Raw genomic sequence first — 17,460 nt, 5'->3', positions numbered from 1 at the left:
ACGCCTGGAATATGCCTTGGAAAAATATTCTCTAATAAAACCACGCCTGGAATATGCCTTGGAAAAATATTCTCTAATAAAACCACGCCTGGAATATGCCTTGGCAAAAATATTCTTTAATAAAACCACGCCTGGGATAGGCCTTGGCAAAATATTCCTTAATAAAACCACGCCTGGGATAGGCCTTGGCAAAAATATTCTTTAATAAAACCACGCCTGGGATAGGCCTTGGCAAAAATATTCTTTAATAAAACCACGCCTGGGATAGGCCTTGGCAAAAATATTCTTTAATAAAACCACGCCTGGGATAGGCCTTGGCAAAAATATTCTTTAATAAAACCACGCCTGGGATAGGCCTTGGCAAAAATATTCTTTAATAAAACCACGCCTGGGATAGGCCTTGGCAAAAATATTCTTTAATAAAACCACGCCTGGGATAGGCCTTGGCAAAAATATTCTTTAATAAAACCACGCCTGGGATAGGCCTTGGCAAAAATATTCTTTAATAAAACCACGCCTGGGATAGGCCTTGGCAAAAATATTCTTTAATAAAACCACGCCTGGGATAGGCCTTGGCAAAAATATTCTTTAATAAAACCACGCCTGGGATAGGCCTTGGCAAAAATATTCTTTAATAAAACCACGCCTGGGATAGGCCTTGGCAAAAATATTCTTTAATAAAACCACGCCTGGGATAGGCCTTGGCAAAAATATTCTTTAATAAAACCACGCCTGGGATAGGCCTTGGCAAAAATATTCTTTAATAAAACCACGCCTGGGATAGGCCTTGGCAAAAATATTCTTTAATAAAACCACGCCTGGGATAGGCCTTGGCAAAAATATTCTTTAATAAAACCACGCCTGGGATAGGCCTTGGCAAAAATATTCTTTAATAAAACCACGCCTGGGATAGGCCTTGGCAAAAATATTCTTTAATAAAACCACGCCTGGGATAGGCCTTGGCAAAAATATTCTTTAATAAAACCACGCCTGGGATAGGCCTTGGCAAAAATATTCTTTAATAAAACCACGCCTGGGATAGGCCTTGGCAAAAATATTCTTTAATAAAACTACGCCTGGGATAGGCCTTGGCAAAAATATTCTTTAATAAAACCACGCCTGGGATAGGCCTTGGCAAAAATATTCTTTAATAAAACCACGCCTGGGATAGGCCTTGGCAAAAATATTCTTTAATAAAACCACGCCTGGGATAGGCCTTGGCAAAAATATTCTTTAATAAAACCACGCCTGGGATAGGCCTTGGCAAAAATATTCTTTAATAAAACCACGCCTGGGATAGGCCTTGGCAAAAATATTCTTTAATAAAACCACGCCTGGGATAGGCCTTGGCAAAAATATTCTTTAATAAAACCACGCCTGGGATAGGCCTTGGCAAAAATATTCTTTAATAAAACCACGCCTGGGATAGGCCTTGGCAAAAATATTCTTTAATAAAACCACGCCTGGGATAGGCCTTGGCAAAAATATTCTTTAATAAAACCACGCCTGGGATAGGCCTTGGCAAAAATATTCTTTAATAAAACCACGCCTGGGATAGGCCTTGGCAAAAATATTCTTTAATAAAACCACGCCTGGTATAGGCCTTGGCAAAAATATTCTTTAATAAAACCACGCCTGGTATAGGCCTTGGCAAAAATATTCTTTAATAAAAGCCCGCCTGGTATAGGCCTTGGCAAAAATATTCTTTAATAAAACCACGCCTGGAATAGGCCTTGGCAAAAATATTCTTTAATAAAACCACGCCTGGAATAGGCCTTGGCAAAAATATTCTTTAATAAAACCACACCTGGAATAAGCCTTGGCAAAAATATTCTTTAATAAAACCACGTCTGGGATAGGCCTTGGCAAAAATATTCTTTAATAGAACCACGCCTGGGATAGGCCTTGGCAAAAATATTCTTTAATAAAACCACGCCTGGGATAGGCCTTGGACAATTTATGACTTAATTAAACCACCACTGGGATATGCCTTGGAACGTCTTGACCAACTAAGTCCAAACATGATAAATATTTTTTTTTAAATCTACGCTTGTGATGAACCTAAAAAATATTTTTTGTTTGTTGTTAATGTTGTCTATTCTCTTTTGGACCTAAACAAAGACTTTTATTTTCCTTATTTAATTTTAGAAAATTTATTTGAAAGTGTAACCAACATGGCACAGCAGTTTTAAAATTAAAATTTATTGCCTACCGTCCATTGACCTCCTCTTCAATCTTCAATTAATTCACAGTTTTTTTGTGTTTTTGCTCTTCCAGCCCCAGAGTTTTCCTTTCATTTTTAATTACCAATACCTTTTTTCGGGCTATCAATTATTTACAAGGGAGATAGCAACAAAATACGAATTACTTTTAACGAGCGTGTTAAACAAGAAAAGTAACATACATATTTACAATTACTGTATTGAGAGGACTCCATGAAAAATAAAAAAAAAGAAAAAACAACAGAAGAAAAATTGGAAAAAGGTCTAGTGGCTATTGACTTAGTAAGCCATAACACCAGTCTCAATGTGTTTTGCTGATGATTTTGGGATAGGGTGATAGCTGGCTGGCTGCTGGTTGGTTGCATGCACATACACTGGGTTTTAAAAACCGCCGTCGATTCTCATATTATTGTTTTTGTTGTTGGTGCTATATGTGGCCTTTTTTGAAAGTAGCAAATATTTATAACCGACCGATATCCCGCTGATTTACATTCGTGGTACTATTATGTTGAAAAATCATTAAACATCTTGAGAAAACCTTTTTTACAACGGCATAATAACAACAACAATTCACACTATTACAGCATCCAACAAATTATCAAAATCATAACGAAATTGTAAATTTAAATTAATAACGACGAAATGAAGTTGGAAAATCCACACATCTTAACCATGTTTAGGTGTAGATAATCCCAGCAGCTTATCTTCAAAGACTCTATGGAGTTAATATTCAATATAATGGATGTTGTACAGAAATTGATGTATGTACTTGTTATCGTGAATTATTGTTTATTAGTATGTAATATTTCTGTTATTGCAGATGTTTTTTAGAAAATAAAAACACCGACAATCCCTTGTCTTGTATAGATTTTAATTGTCTTGTTAACCATTCAAGAAAACCACTGATAATTTTTTCATCTGTGCAGGAAGATTTAGCTGGGCATTTATTTTGCCTGTCATGATTCGTTTCTGTGTTTTTTTGGTTTGTAGGATTGTGCGTAAATAATTTCTATAATTGAGATAATTTTTTGCCTTAAAAATGTTTGTTGTTCTTCTTTGATCGAATTGATGGACGGTTAATTAAAATTTAAAATGCGTAAAATTAGTGAAGTACTAATTATTTGATTAATGATGATGAAGATGCCACCTGTGGTGGTGGTGATGATGATGAGTAATTAGTTCATTAGAAAGTCGAATTTTTTAACTTATCAATCTTAAAGGTATATCGAAAGGAGGACAGCTGTAAGAAAGTGTTTGCTAAAAATGGACCAAAAAGGAATAATTTCACATCACCCATCGCCTAACTATAATACTCAATAAAAGGTCTACATAAATCCAACCCAACATCGAATCCTTACGTTAAGTTTAGTACCTAGTAAGGAACACATTTTCAGCAGCTGACCTACCTGGATGAAATTCCACATTGATCCGATTCATTTAAAATGCCAATCGTAGATAATCCGTTGGGAGTTTAAGAAGTATCTGAAAAAGAGAAAGAAAATACATCGAATTAGTAAAAGTAAAGGAAATTTTTTGGATGAATATTTTTCCAAGACCTATAATACACCCAGCCGTGGTTTTATTAAATAATATTTGTTCAAGGCCTATCACTGGCGTGGTTTTATCAATTAATACTTTTTTCAAGACCTATCACTGGCGTGGTTTTATAAAAGAATATTTTTTAAGGCTTATCACACGCTTGGTTTAACTAAAGAATATTTGTTCTAAGACCTATAACAGGCGTGGATTTATTAAAGAATATTTGTTCTAAGGCCTATAGCAGGCGTGGATTTATTATAGAATATTTTTTCCAAGGCTTATAACAGGCGTGGTTTTATTAAATAATATTTTTTGCAAGGCCTATAGCAGGCGTGGATTTATTAAAGAATATTTTTTTCCAAGACCTATAACAGGCGTGGTTTTATTAAAGAATATTTTTTTCCAAGACCTATAACAGGCGTGGTTTTATTAAATAATATTTTTTCAAAGGTCTATAACGGGCGCGGATATTTTTGAATTAAAAAATATTTATTCAAAGGTCTATCCCAGGCGTGGTTTTATTAAAGAATATTTTTTTCCAAGACCTATAACAGGCGTGGTTTTATTAAATAATATTTTTTCAAAGGTCTATAACGGGCGCGGATATTTTTGAATTAAAGAATATTTATTCAAAGGTCTATCCCAGGCGTGGATTTTTTTAAAAGATATATTTGAATTAATGCATATTCTTCAAAGGTCTATCCCAGGCGTGGATTTTTTTAAAAGATATATTTGAAATAATGCATATTCTTCAAAGGTCTATCCCAGGAGTTGATTTTTTTTTAAAGATATATTTGAATTAAAGCATATTCTTCCAAGGCCTATCCCAGGCGTGGTTTTACTAAATAATATTTTTTCAAAGGTCTATAACATGCGTGGATTTTTATAACCTCCACCATATGGAGGGTATAATTAAATTTGTCATTCCGTTTGTAACACATCGAAATATTCGTCGGAGACCCTATAAAGTATATATATTATTGATCAGCATAAAATTGTATCTCAATTTAACTGTTGAAATCAAGCTCACAATTTTTATGATAGAGAGTCAATATTTGGAAAAGAAGCTTTCATTACTTGCAGGATGGTTGGTTTTGAAAAAGGGATATATCGGTCCACGTTTTGATATAGCCACCATAGAACTCTACCTCCCGATTTTCGGTATTTTTAAGGTTTTAGTTTCATTATGGTACCAAAATGCCTGAAATTTGGTACGTAGTCTTCTTTAGGGGTATAAAACTTTCCCCCAGAATTTTGTCCGTATCGGTCACGCCTTCATATAGCCCCCATAGAACGGTACCTCCCGATTTTCGGTATTTTGAAGGTTTTAGCTTCATTATCACACCGAAATGTCTGAAATTTGGTACTTAGTCTACGTTGGTGGTATAAAACTTTCCCCTTTAAATTTGTCGGTATAGGTCCACGCCTTCATATAGCCCCCATGGAAAGGTACCTGCCGATTTTCCGTATTTTGAAGGTTGTGGCTTCAATATTCCACCAAAATGGCTGAAATTCTGTGTTTAGTCTTCAATGTGGTATAAAACTGTTTGCAGGAAATTTGTCGGTACAGGTCCACGCTTTCATATTGCCCCATTTCTGACTAAAATTCGTCGGTATAGGTCCACGTTTCGATATAGCCCCCTTAGAACGGTACCTCCCGATGTTCGTAATACTGAAGATTGTGACGTCAATATCCCACCGAAATGGCTGAAATTCGTTATTTAGTCTTCCAAGTGTTATAAAATATTCCAGAAGAGTATTATCAGTATAGGTCCACGTCTTCCTATAGAAGCGTACTTCTTGATTTTCGGTATTTTTTACGTTTTAGCCACATTCTCTTACCGCAATATAAGGAATTTGGTATTTAGTCTTCTTTGAGTCTAAAAATTTTCCGTCAGAAATTTGTCGGTATAGATCGACGTTTTGAAATAGCCCCCATAGAACGGTGCCTCACATTGATTTACCGAAATTGCTGAAATTTAGTATTAAGTCTTCTTCATACACGAAAGGAAACTATTCCATTTTACTTCAATACAACTTGTGGTGGAGGGTATAACAAGTTCGGCCCGGCCGAACTTAACGTCGTTTTTACTTGTTTAAAGAATATATTTGAATTAAAGAATATTTTAGGCCTATCCCAGGCGTGGATTTTTTAAGAATATTATTATGTATTTTTAATTTTTTTAAGAATATTTTTGAATAATTTTCCAAAGCCTATGCCAGGCGTGGATTTTTAAAGAATATGTTTTCCAACGCTAGTCCCAGGCCTGGATTATTTAAAGAATAGTTTTGTATTAAAGAACATTTTGTCCAAGGCCTATCCCAGGTGTGGGTTTGTTAAAGTATTGTTTTGAATTAAAGAATATTTTTTTCCAATGCATATTTCAGGCTTGATTTTATTAAAGAATAATTTCCCCAAGACCGTCCTGGGATGATTTTTCAAATCTTATCCCTGTCGTAGATTTTTATACCCTCAGCACTTATGCTAACGAGGGTCAATTTCAATGCACAGTATTCTAGATTTTCTTGTTAGCTGTACTCTGAAGCCATTAAATAAATGAAAATCGTGATTTAAATCTTCAACACAAAGAACGAAAAAAAAATCAACGACAACAATGCCACAGAAACAAAAACATGTTCATATGAAAAGAAAAAACAATAGCCAACTTAATGATGACATTTTGTAATCAATTTTATCTTTACACCCTTCTGAAACGAAATTGGAAATTAAAATTGAAATAAATTCCATTTTTAGTGTTCCCCAAAGTGATTGGAGTTGTTGTCGGCCATTGCAATTGATTGAGTCACATTTAAGATCAATAAAAACCCAACATATTGACCAGGTTTTTTTGTTTGTCGTTGAGTCAAGAGAGAAAGTCATAAAAAATGTAACAATTTTCCGCTGAAAATGGACGAACATGAAAAGTTACTTGAACAAAAATAAACTATAATGTTACATGTGGTCAGAAGAAATGACTACACTGAGGGGTTATTGCGGCATCCACACAACTCTGTGATTGTGTTAAACACAGATGCAACTCAACACCTGTCGTGTAAACTAAATGCAACAAATTAATAAAAACATGGAAATTCTTTTGTAGAGGAATTTGAAAAATAAATATTTTTGAACTTATGAAAGTTTAAAGACATTTATTTATTATGAGATTCTCGAAGCGTAGAGAGGCTAAGAAAATCAATGAACTGATAACAAATCATTCTTGGAAAAATTTTTGCCAACTGCCTCTAATACTTGTAATACTAGACGAATTTAGTCGAAAATAAAATAATGGTGCAGTTGGTTATTTTCAAATTGGAGGACAATTAACTTCTCAATAATTTTATTAAAAAACATCCATTGTTGCTCCACATATTTTCTTGGAAATTTTTAATTAATTTTTCCTCTGTAATTCAACGAAAATCCTACATTATTTTTAATAAACCTTTTTCCAAAAATATCGTTCCTCGAAATGAGCATTATTGTTGTGCATAACCATACAAAATACCTTTTTTCTGATTTGAAAATCAAAAATATCCTCAGGCACAAATACCAATAGCAACCGACAATGGCAACAACAAGAACAATACTAACATCCCCACTTAGAATGTGCGATGATGCCTCAATGTGTGACCTTATCTTAATAGAGACATGGCTTAAAGATGATGAAGAAGAAACAAAACGATGCCACGGCATAAGTCACAGCAACAAAAACAACAATGATATAATTTAACAAATATTATGGATTGTTGCTAGTGAATGAACGAACATAGAAAGATATACAAGCCGACCGACAAACAGATAAACCAAAAAACAACATAGCTGAAAACATAAATCCATGGTTACACCGAAACATTTAGTCTGGTTTTTACTGGGAACATCATCACCATAGAAGAAGAGGTAATCTAAAACGCTCCCATATTTGTATTTACCTTAGAAGAGACACAAACACGCCGTGCAACAACAAAAAACAAGAGGCCCTCTTTTTTCATTTGGGAAGAAAATTCGGTATCATTTGTGACTTAATAAACTTGTTTTACAACTCTATTAGTCTCACAGAATTTGGTTTATTGTCTTGTGTGCTGTGGCGGTTTTTTTCTCCTTCTTCGTCTTCTTTGGAATTAGGCTGTATAGCACCACAATCTCTATTGCTGGAGGGTTTTTTCTTTTTTTGTTAGACTTTTTTAACCAAGATATTTGGTAATTATTGAAAGATCTTGCCTAGATAGTGACATGAACTCCAATACTTTGTTGCATTAATTATGAAAAGTGCAATAAAAATTTGGAAGTTATTTTTAATAAAATGTCATACAATAATAACATTTTATAAAAAAAACAACAACAAATAAAATAAAAACATATTAGCCTACAGAAAAATACTCTTAACCGGCGATAGCAAAATTATAAACCGCCTATCGCATATGAATACAAAAAGAAGTAACTTTTCCAACAGCAGATATTGTAGATACCCAAATTAAAAAACAAAAAAAAACATTTAGGAAAGGATAAAAGACGGGCGTAGGAGACAATATTCTACCCTACACCACTGAAAATATGTATATAACATGGCATAATTACATAATATCCCTTCAGTAATAAAAGTACATACTTACCTCCACCATTACGTCATGGCCTATGCCTCGAAGGGGGAAAACAGTGGAAGGGGACAATGCTACTACTTAGCTTAGTTTGTTATTTTGACTAGTACTCATAATTCTGGAAGCCTAAGATATATTTAAACCGAAAAAATCAGATACCCAACTTACAGGACAGGGGTTTTGGGGCTTTTGGGCATTATTTCGAAAAAAAGAACCGTTAAGGGTAGCGAGGACAACCCGGTTCAAATTTTAAAAACGTTAGGAGAGATGTGGCCTAAGGGGACTTTTTAAAAAATTCTAAAATTATATGTGGAAGGTAGCCGAAGGAATGAACGGTTTATCTTCTAACTTGTTCTATGTTTAAACTTGATCTAAGATTCATGGAGAAGGCCACAGGTATTCATAGAGAATATCGAAAGTATTCTTTATAGAGAGTTTTTTTATTTAGAAGAAAATAGGTATTTATTGAGCAGGCCACAGGTCTTTATAGAGAAGACCATGGGTCTGTTTGGAGAAAACCAGAGGTCTTCATGGAAAAGACCACAGGTCTTCATATAATAGACCACAGGTCTTCATAGAAGACATCAGGTCTGCATGTAGAAGACCGCTGGTCTGCAAATAGAAGGCCACCGGACTTCATATAGAAGAAGACTGGTCTTCATATAGAATACGACTGGTCTTCATATAGAATACGACTGGTCTTCATATAGAAGACCACTGGTCTTCATAAAGAAGACCTCAGATCCTCATATAGAAGACGTAAGGTCTCCATATAGAAGACGTAAGGTCTCCATATAGAAGACCAAAGGTCTTCATTTAGAAGACCAATGGTCATCATATAGAAGACCAGAGGTCTTTATATAGAAGACCAGAGGTCTTCATATAAAAGACCACTGGTCTTCATAAAGAAGACCAGAGGTCTTCATATAGAAGACCAGGTGTCTTCATATAGAAGACCAGAGGTCTTCATATAGAAGACCAGAGGTCTTCATATAGAAGACCAGAGGTCTTCATATAGAAGACCAGAGGTCTTCATATTGAAGACCAGAGGTCTTCATATAGAAGACCAGAGGTCTTCATATAGAAGTCCAGAGGTCTTCATATAGAAGACCAGAGGTCTTCATATAGAAGACCAGAGGTCTTTATATAGAAGACCAGAAGTCCTAATATAGAAGACCCGAGGTCTTCATATAGAAGACCAGAGGTCATCATATAGAAGACCAGAGGTCATCATATAGAAGACCAAAGGTCATCATATAGAAGACCTTAGGTCATCATACAGAAGACCAGAGGTCTTCATACAGAAGACCAGAGATCTTCATATAGATGAGCAGAGGTCTTCATATAGAAGACCAGAGGTCTTCATATAGAAGACCAGAGGTCTTTATGTAACAGACCACAGGCCTTGATATGGAAGACCAGAGGTCTTCATATAGAAGACCAGTGGTCTTCATATAGAAGACCAGAGGTCTTCATATGGAAGACCAGATGTCATCATACAGAAGACCAGAGGACTTTATACAGAAGACCAGAGGTCTTAATATAGAACACCAGAGGTCTTAGTTTAGAACACAAGAGGTCTTCATATACAAAACCAGAGGTCTTCATATAGAAGACCAGAGGTCTATATATAGAAGACCAGAGGTCTATATATAGAAGACCATAGGTCTTTATATAGAAGACCAGAGGTCTTTATATAGAAGACCATAGGTCTCTATATAGAAGACCAGAGGTCTTCATATAGAAGACCAGAGGTCTTCATATAGAGGACCTTAGGTCTTTATATAGAAGACCACAGGTCTTCATATAGATGACCACAGGTCTTCATATAGAAGACCACAGGTCTTCATATAGAAGACCACAGGTCTTCATATAGAAGACCACAAGTCTTCATATAGAAGACCACATGTCTACACATAGAAGACCACAAGTCTTCATATAGAAGACCACAGGTCTTCATATAGAAGACCACAGGTCTTCATATAGAAGACCACAGTTCTTCATATAGAACACCACATGTCTTCATATAGAAGACCACAGGTCTTCATATAGAAGACCGCAGGTCTTCATATAGAAGACCTCAGATCTTCATATAGAAGTCCTCAGGTCGACATATAGAAGTCCTCAGGTGTTCATATAGAAGACCAGAGGTCTTCATATAGAAGACCAGAGGTCTTCATATAGATGACCAGAGGTCTTCATATAGAAGACCACAGGTCTTCATATAGAAGACCCCAGATCTCCATTTAGAAGACCACAGGTCTTCATATAGAAGACCACAGGTCTTCTTATAGAAGACCAGAGGTCTTCATATAGAATTCCAGAGGTCATCATATAGAAGACCAGAGGTCTTCATATAGAAGACCAGAGGTCTTCATGTAGAAGACCAGAAGTCTTCATATAGAAGACCAGAGGTCTTCATATAGAAGACCTTTCACACACACACAGGTCTTCATATAGAAGACCACAGGTCTTCATATAGAAGACCACAGGTCTTCATATAGAAGACCACAGGTCTTCATATAGAAGACCACGGGTCTTCATACAGAAGACCACAGGTCTTCATATAGAAGACCACGGGTCTTCATATAGAAGACCACGGGTCTTCATACAGAAGACCACAGGTCTTCATATAGAAGACCACGGGTTTTCATACAGAAGACCACAGTTCTTCATACAGAAGACCACAGTTCTTCATATAGAAGACCACAGTTCTTCTTATAGAAGACCACAGTTCTTCATATAGAAGACCACAGGTCTTCATATAGAAGACCACAGGTCTTCATATAGAAGACCACAGGTCTTCATATAGAAGACAACAGGTCTTCATATAGAAGACCACAGGTCTTCATATAGAAGACCACGGGTCTTCATACAGAAGACCACGGGTCTTCATACAGAAGACCACAGGTCTTCATATAGAAGACCACGGGTCTTCATACAGAAGACCACAGGTCTTCATATAGAAGACCACGGGTTTTCATACAGAAGACCACAGTTCTTCATACAGAAGACCACAGTTCTTCATACAGAAGACCACAGTTCTTCATATAGAAGACCACAGTTCTTCATATAGAAGACCACAGGTCTTCATATAGAAGACCACAGGTCTTCATATAGAAGACCACGGGTCTTCATACAGAAGACCACAGGTCTTCATATAGAAGACCACGGGTCTTCATACAGAAGACCACAGGTCTTCATATAGAAGACCACGGGTCTTCATATAGAAGACCACGGGTTTTCATACAGAAGACCACAGTTCTTCATACAGAAGACCTCAGTTCTTCATATAGAAGACCACAGTTCTTCATATAGAAGACCACAGGTCTTCATATAGAAGACCACAGGTCTTCATATAGAAGACCACAGGTCTTCATATAGAAGACCACAGGTCTTCATATAGAAGACCACAGGTCTTCATATAGAAGACCACAGGTCTTCATATAGAAGACAACAGGTCTTCATATAGAAGACCACAGGTCTTCATATAGAAGACCACGGGTCTTCATACAGAAGACCACAGGTCTTCATATAGAAGACCACGGGTCTTCATACAGAAGACCACAGGTCTTCATATAGAAGACCACGGGTTTTCATACAGAAGACCACAGTTCTTCATACAGAAGACCACAGTTCTTCATACAGAAGACCACAGTTCTTCATATAGAAGACCACAGTTCTTCATATAGAAGACCACAGGTCTTCATATAGAAGACCACAGGTCTTCATATAGAAGACCACAGGTCTTCATATAGAAGACCACAGGTCTTCATATAGAAGACCCCAGGTCTTCATATAGAAGACCACGGGTCTTCATACAGAAGACCACAGGTCTTCATATAGAAGACCACGGGTCTTCATACAGAAGACCACAGGTCTTCATATAGAAGACCACGGGTTTTCATACAGAAGACCACAGTTCTTCATACAGAAGACCTCAGTTCTTCATATAGAAGACCACAGGTCTTCATATAGAAGACCACAGGTCTTCATATAGAAGACCACAGGTCTTCATATAGAAGACCACAGGTCTTCATATAGAAGACCACGGGTCTTCATACAGAAGACCACAGGTCTTCATATAGAAGACCACGGGTCTTCATACAGAAGACCACAGGTCTTCATATAGAAGACCACGGGTTTTCATACAGAAGACCACAGTTCTTCATACAGAAGACCACAGTTCTTCATATAGAAGACCACAGTTCTTCATATAGAAGACCAGAGTTCTTCATATAGAAGACCACAGGTCTTCATATAGAAGACCACAGGTCTTCATATAGAAGACCACAGGTCTTCATATAGAAGACCACAGGTCTTCATATAGAAGACCACAGGTCTTCATATAGAAGACCACAGGTCTTCATATAGAAGACCACAGGTCTTCATATAAAGGACCACAGGTCTTCATATAGAAGACCACAGGTCTTCATATAGAAGACCACAGGTCTTCATATAGAAGACCACGGGTCTTCATACAGAAGACCACAGGTCTTCATATAGAAGACCACGGGTCTTCATACAGAAGACCACAGGTCTTCATATAGAAGACCACGGGTTTTCATACAGAAGACCACAGTTCTTCATACAGAAGACCACAGTTCTTCATATAGAAGACCACAGTTCTTCATATAGAAGACCAGAGTTCTTCATATAGAAGACCACAGGTCTTCATATAGAAGACCACAGGTCTTCATATAGAAGACCACAGGTCTTCATATAGAAGACCACAGGTCTTCATATAGAAGACCACAGGTCTTCATATAGAAGACCACAGGTCTTCATATAGAAGACCACAGGTCTTCATATAACGGACCACCGGTCTTCATTTAGACGACTTTGGGTCTTCATATAAAAGATCCTTTGGCTTCATAGAAAGGACCAAAGGTCTTCATAGAGAAGACACGTCTGCACATTTTGAAGGTATCAGGTTTTTATTTCCAAGACCACAGGTCTTCATTTGGAAGACCTCAGTGTTCTTTTGAAGACCTCAGGTCTTCATTTTAATGACCTCAGGATTTTATATAGAAGACCTCAGGTCTCCATATAAAAGATCTCAGGTTTTCATACAGAAGGCCACATGCCTGTCTAGAAAAGACAATAGGTCTTCATATCTTTATACATAGAGGACCACATGTCTTCATGTAGAAGACCATAGGTCTTCAAATAGCAGACCAAAGGCCTTTCTCTAAAAGATCTTAGGTCTTCATATGGAAGACCGCTTCATAGAAAGGACCAAAGGTCTTCATAGAGAAGACACGTCTGCACATTTTGAAGGTATCAGGTTTTTATTTTCAAGACCACAGGTCTTCATTCGGAAGACCTCAGTGTTCTTTTGAAGACCTCAGGTCTTCATTTTAATGACCTCAGGATTTTATATAGAAGACCTCAGGTCTCCATATAAAAGATCTCAGGTTTTCATACAGAAGGCCACATGCCTGTCTAGAAAAGACAATAGGTCTTCATATCTTTATACATAGAGTACCACATGTCTTCATGTAGAAGACCATAGGTCTTCAAATAGCAGACCAAAGGCCTTACTCTAAAAGATCTTAGGTCTTCATATGGAAGACCGCTGGTCTTCACATAGAAGACCGGTGGTCTGCATATAGGTATTCATATTCAAACGTCGCACAGAAAACCACAAAGCTTCATATAAGAGCCCAGAGGAGACCACATCTCTTCGTAGAGAATGATTCATAGAGAATTTTTAAATCTGTTTAGAGAAGCTCCTGGTCTGCATATAAAAGACTCCTAGGCTTCATAGGTAAGATCAAAAGTCTTCACATAGAAAACTCTTAGGATTTATAGGTCGTCATTTTGGACACCTGTGATCTTAATATTGAAGATCTGTGGTTTTCATAGAGAATGCCACATGTCTTCACAGAGAATACAACGGGTCTTTACGGGAAAGGCCACAGGTCTTCTAGAAAAGACCTCTGGTCATCCTCTGGTCTTCACATAGAATTTGACATGTAGATGACTTCAGGTTTTCATATAGAAGACCGCTCATCTTCATACAAAGGACCAGAAGAGTTGCATAGATCTTGGTAGATCATACCATAGGTAGTGATAGAGAAGATCTCTTTTAGAAATTTTTCGTGAAAATTCACCTTTGGCCCCAGATAAATTACTATGGAAACAAAAATCACCCGGATGGCACGGGTTAATCTTAACCGATCGTCACAAAATTGCATATATAAGATTTTTGCGTCAAGTGCAAAAAATTTAAAGGGTAGGAGTTCAAGTCAAATTTTTTTTGTCGAATTCTGAATGTAAAATAAAACACAATTTTTCACAAGAAGCACTACAAGCCTTCATATACAATACCGCCGGTCCTTAAATTCAAGACAGATAATTCCAGAGACTCAGCAATGAAAACCTTTTGTATATTTCTCCCATTCTAATTTAATAATTTAAATCTCGTTTAGCTATCTTCAAAATTTTCTATGAAAATATATTTAATTAACACAAATCCCTTGCAAGGGAAAAACGATTTAAATTTAATAGGATTTTCATGCAAACCGTAGTTACCAAGATTGTTTATATTTAAACTCATATTCATAATGAACTTTCCTAGATTATATATTTTTAATATAATACAAAAAATATGTTTGTACTAACTTATAGGTGTGTGGTTGTTACTCGTATTTTCTTTTAATAGAATTTTTCAATGTAGATAGATATGTGTGTGTGCAAATGAAATACCATTTTAAATACAGGTATTGAGGATCTCATAACGTTTATTCTATTAAACATGTTCATAAGATAGGACACAGAAACTGTATTACCATGCCATGCTTACATACATACATATGTACTCGTATTTATGCATACAAATATACCTTTTGTGTTGAAATTTGTACTCCAGCATATCTTTCGCATTTTATATACATATTCGAAATTAAGTCATTCTAGCCCCAAGATTGTAAAAGTGAAATAAATCTCTTTTGTTTTCGTTTTCTTTTTTTTCTCATACAGTACTATCATATCTAGTCGTTTTACTTTCAGCAATAATGAAACATTAAAACGAACTGAAAATTTACATTGTAAAGAACAAGAAGAAAGACGACAAAACGAAGTAAAAACATCTACATATAAATTACATATTCCACAAAAAAGAAGAAAAACTGGAATGTTGTAATAATTTAAATATTTATTCTTTTAGTGTCTGCTTTCCCTTTGTTTTCTACAATCTCCTACGAACACAAAAAGAAATTGTATTAAATTTCATACAAAGTATTGGGTTTTTTATTTATATTTGGTTTTTAGATAAAACAAAGAAAGTGAAAGAAAATAATTCATAGAATTTTTTGAATGAATGGTAATTGCATAGATACCAGGAGTTATGGGTTACAGGGTAAATTTTGTTTTATCGACATCATTTCACAGAAATTTTAAATGTCTGAGTGTAAATGATGCCAAGCCCGGAGCTTTCTAACAACTAACCTTCAAAGAATATTTTTAATGTGTTTATTAAATAAATTATTCATTAAATAATTTATTTATATTCTTTGCAATTGAAGGTAAGCTACAATTTAGAGGCCAAGCAAATGATAATTAAAAATTAGCTGGAAGCGGATATTCTATTAATGAACGAAAAATAGAATCGGGTTGCACTTTTTGATATGAGAGATGTCTTTTCTTGTTTCTCTTCATGCAGTTTTTAATCACACCTTTAAGTTACCATATAAAAATAATTTCTTTTTTAATATTTTACTTATTTGCAAAAAACTAAACGACTAATTCATGTGCCTTGCATTTAGAAAATAATTTCATAATTTTGAAAGAAGAAGTCCCTGCTATTATATTTTGTTGCCAAACTAAATACACCCAAGTATGCACATCTAAATATTTATATTACGTATGTATGTATGTACCTTACATAGATTCCCTCTTTATGGACAATTTTCATCCTTTTCTTTTCACATAAAAGTCATTTTCATAATGTGAGTTTGTTGTAATACACTCATTCGTTATTTTGGGTGTGGGTGTTTTGGCTATATGGCCAAAAGGGTAAGGGGATTAAGAAAAAGCTTGCCAAAGAAAACAAAAAAAAAAACAAAATAACCCATAAAATATTATTAAGACATTTCTATAAGAACAACAAACAACAGATCAGCTATAAACTCTCGTTTTTTTTTTTGTTCATCTTCTTCTCCTTAGGATTAGAGTGGCGTTGTAAATGTTATGTGGAGTCAAGGATGGTAGTGTAGACAAAACAAGTGTCTTTAGCTATGGGTTGGTTACACTGATCGTATATTAGGTATGGATAAGAACAATGTAAATTGACACAATATGGGTGGTAATGTTTATATGAAACTATATTTTAAAATAATCAAAAATTAACTTTTTATACCCTACATCCCTGTGAAAGGAAGGTATTAAAAGTAATATTAAGCACGGACTTCTGAGTATTAAATTGATTCAATTACTTTGCCATATGTGGTTAAACACTGGATATAAGGAAAAGAAATCTCTAAAATCAAAATTTCTTATTTGTGCATTTTTTTTTTCTGCTTCTGTTGGAAGTATTCAAAGGTGATAACTTAATCTGTCGGTATACTGACAGAGCTTAAAATCAACACCAAATATGTTGGCACTGTATTGAAAGCCAGGATGACGAATACGCTCGGTAAAAAGCGTGTTCACAGGGATGGGGTGTTAGAGTAGGGCATTAGTGGCGTATTATAGAGAAGGCATCTTCCCGTCTATAGCCTTTTGAAATGGAATTGCCCTTTAACACGCCGTTCGGTCTCAGCAAAAAAGGAAGTCCCACACATTGAGTTAAAATACAATCAGGCTACATTTACAGAGGCGACAGACTCCCTCCTTGGCACTATCGCTTAATCAATATATTGCTTCTTGAAATCAGTTTCAGACAATTTGGAGTGGACTAAGCCCTTCCGGTCCATCTGTTTGTCCTGCTGGTGCTCAGAATAACTCTCGAACATATCAACTAATTTGATCTAAATTGTCACTTCGTGATATTTTTTCGAACTGAGATCAACTTCGAGTATGGGTAATATCGTCCCACTCCTTAGGTTCCTCCCACACAAAATTTCAAAATGTTTCGCTAAAACGGTGCGAACCAAAACATCTC

The 17,460-nt window shown here is 35.8% G+C and overlaps 1 protein-coding gene across 1 annotated transcript in view; it reads right to left on the bottom strand.

Moving 5' to 3' along the window:
- LOC141401345 (uncharacterized) overlaps positions 1–17,460 on the bottom strand; it is a 178,459-nt gene that overhangs the window by 64,783 nt on the left and 96,216 nt on the right. Inside the window, exon 2 of the mRNA XM_073981505.1 lies at positions 3,629–3,704. The gene's annotated coding sequence lies outside the window, so the exon portion shown is untranslated. The remainder of the gene's footprint in view (positions 1–3,628; positions 3,705–17,460) is intronic.

The sequence above is a fragment of the Musca autumnalis genome, unplaced genomic scaffold, assembly GCF_047663935.1.
Source record: "Musca autumnalis isolate F117 unplaced genomic scaffold, ASM4766393v1 scaffold_4, whole genome shotgun sequence".
NCBI lineage: Eukaryota > Metazoa > Arthropoda > Insecta > Diptera > Muscidae > Musca > Musca autumnalis.
Note: the sequence above shows the minus strand (reverse complement) of the source record. Positions and strands in the feature narration are given on the sequence as shown.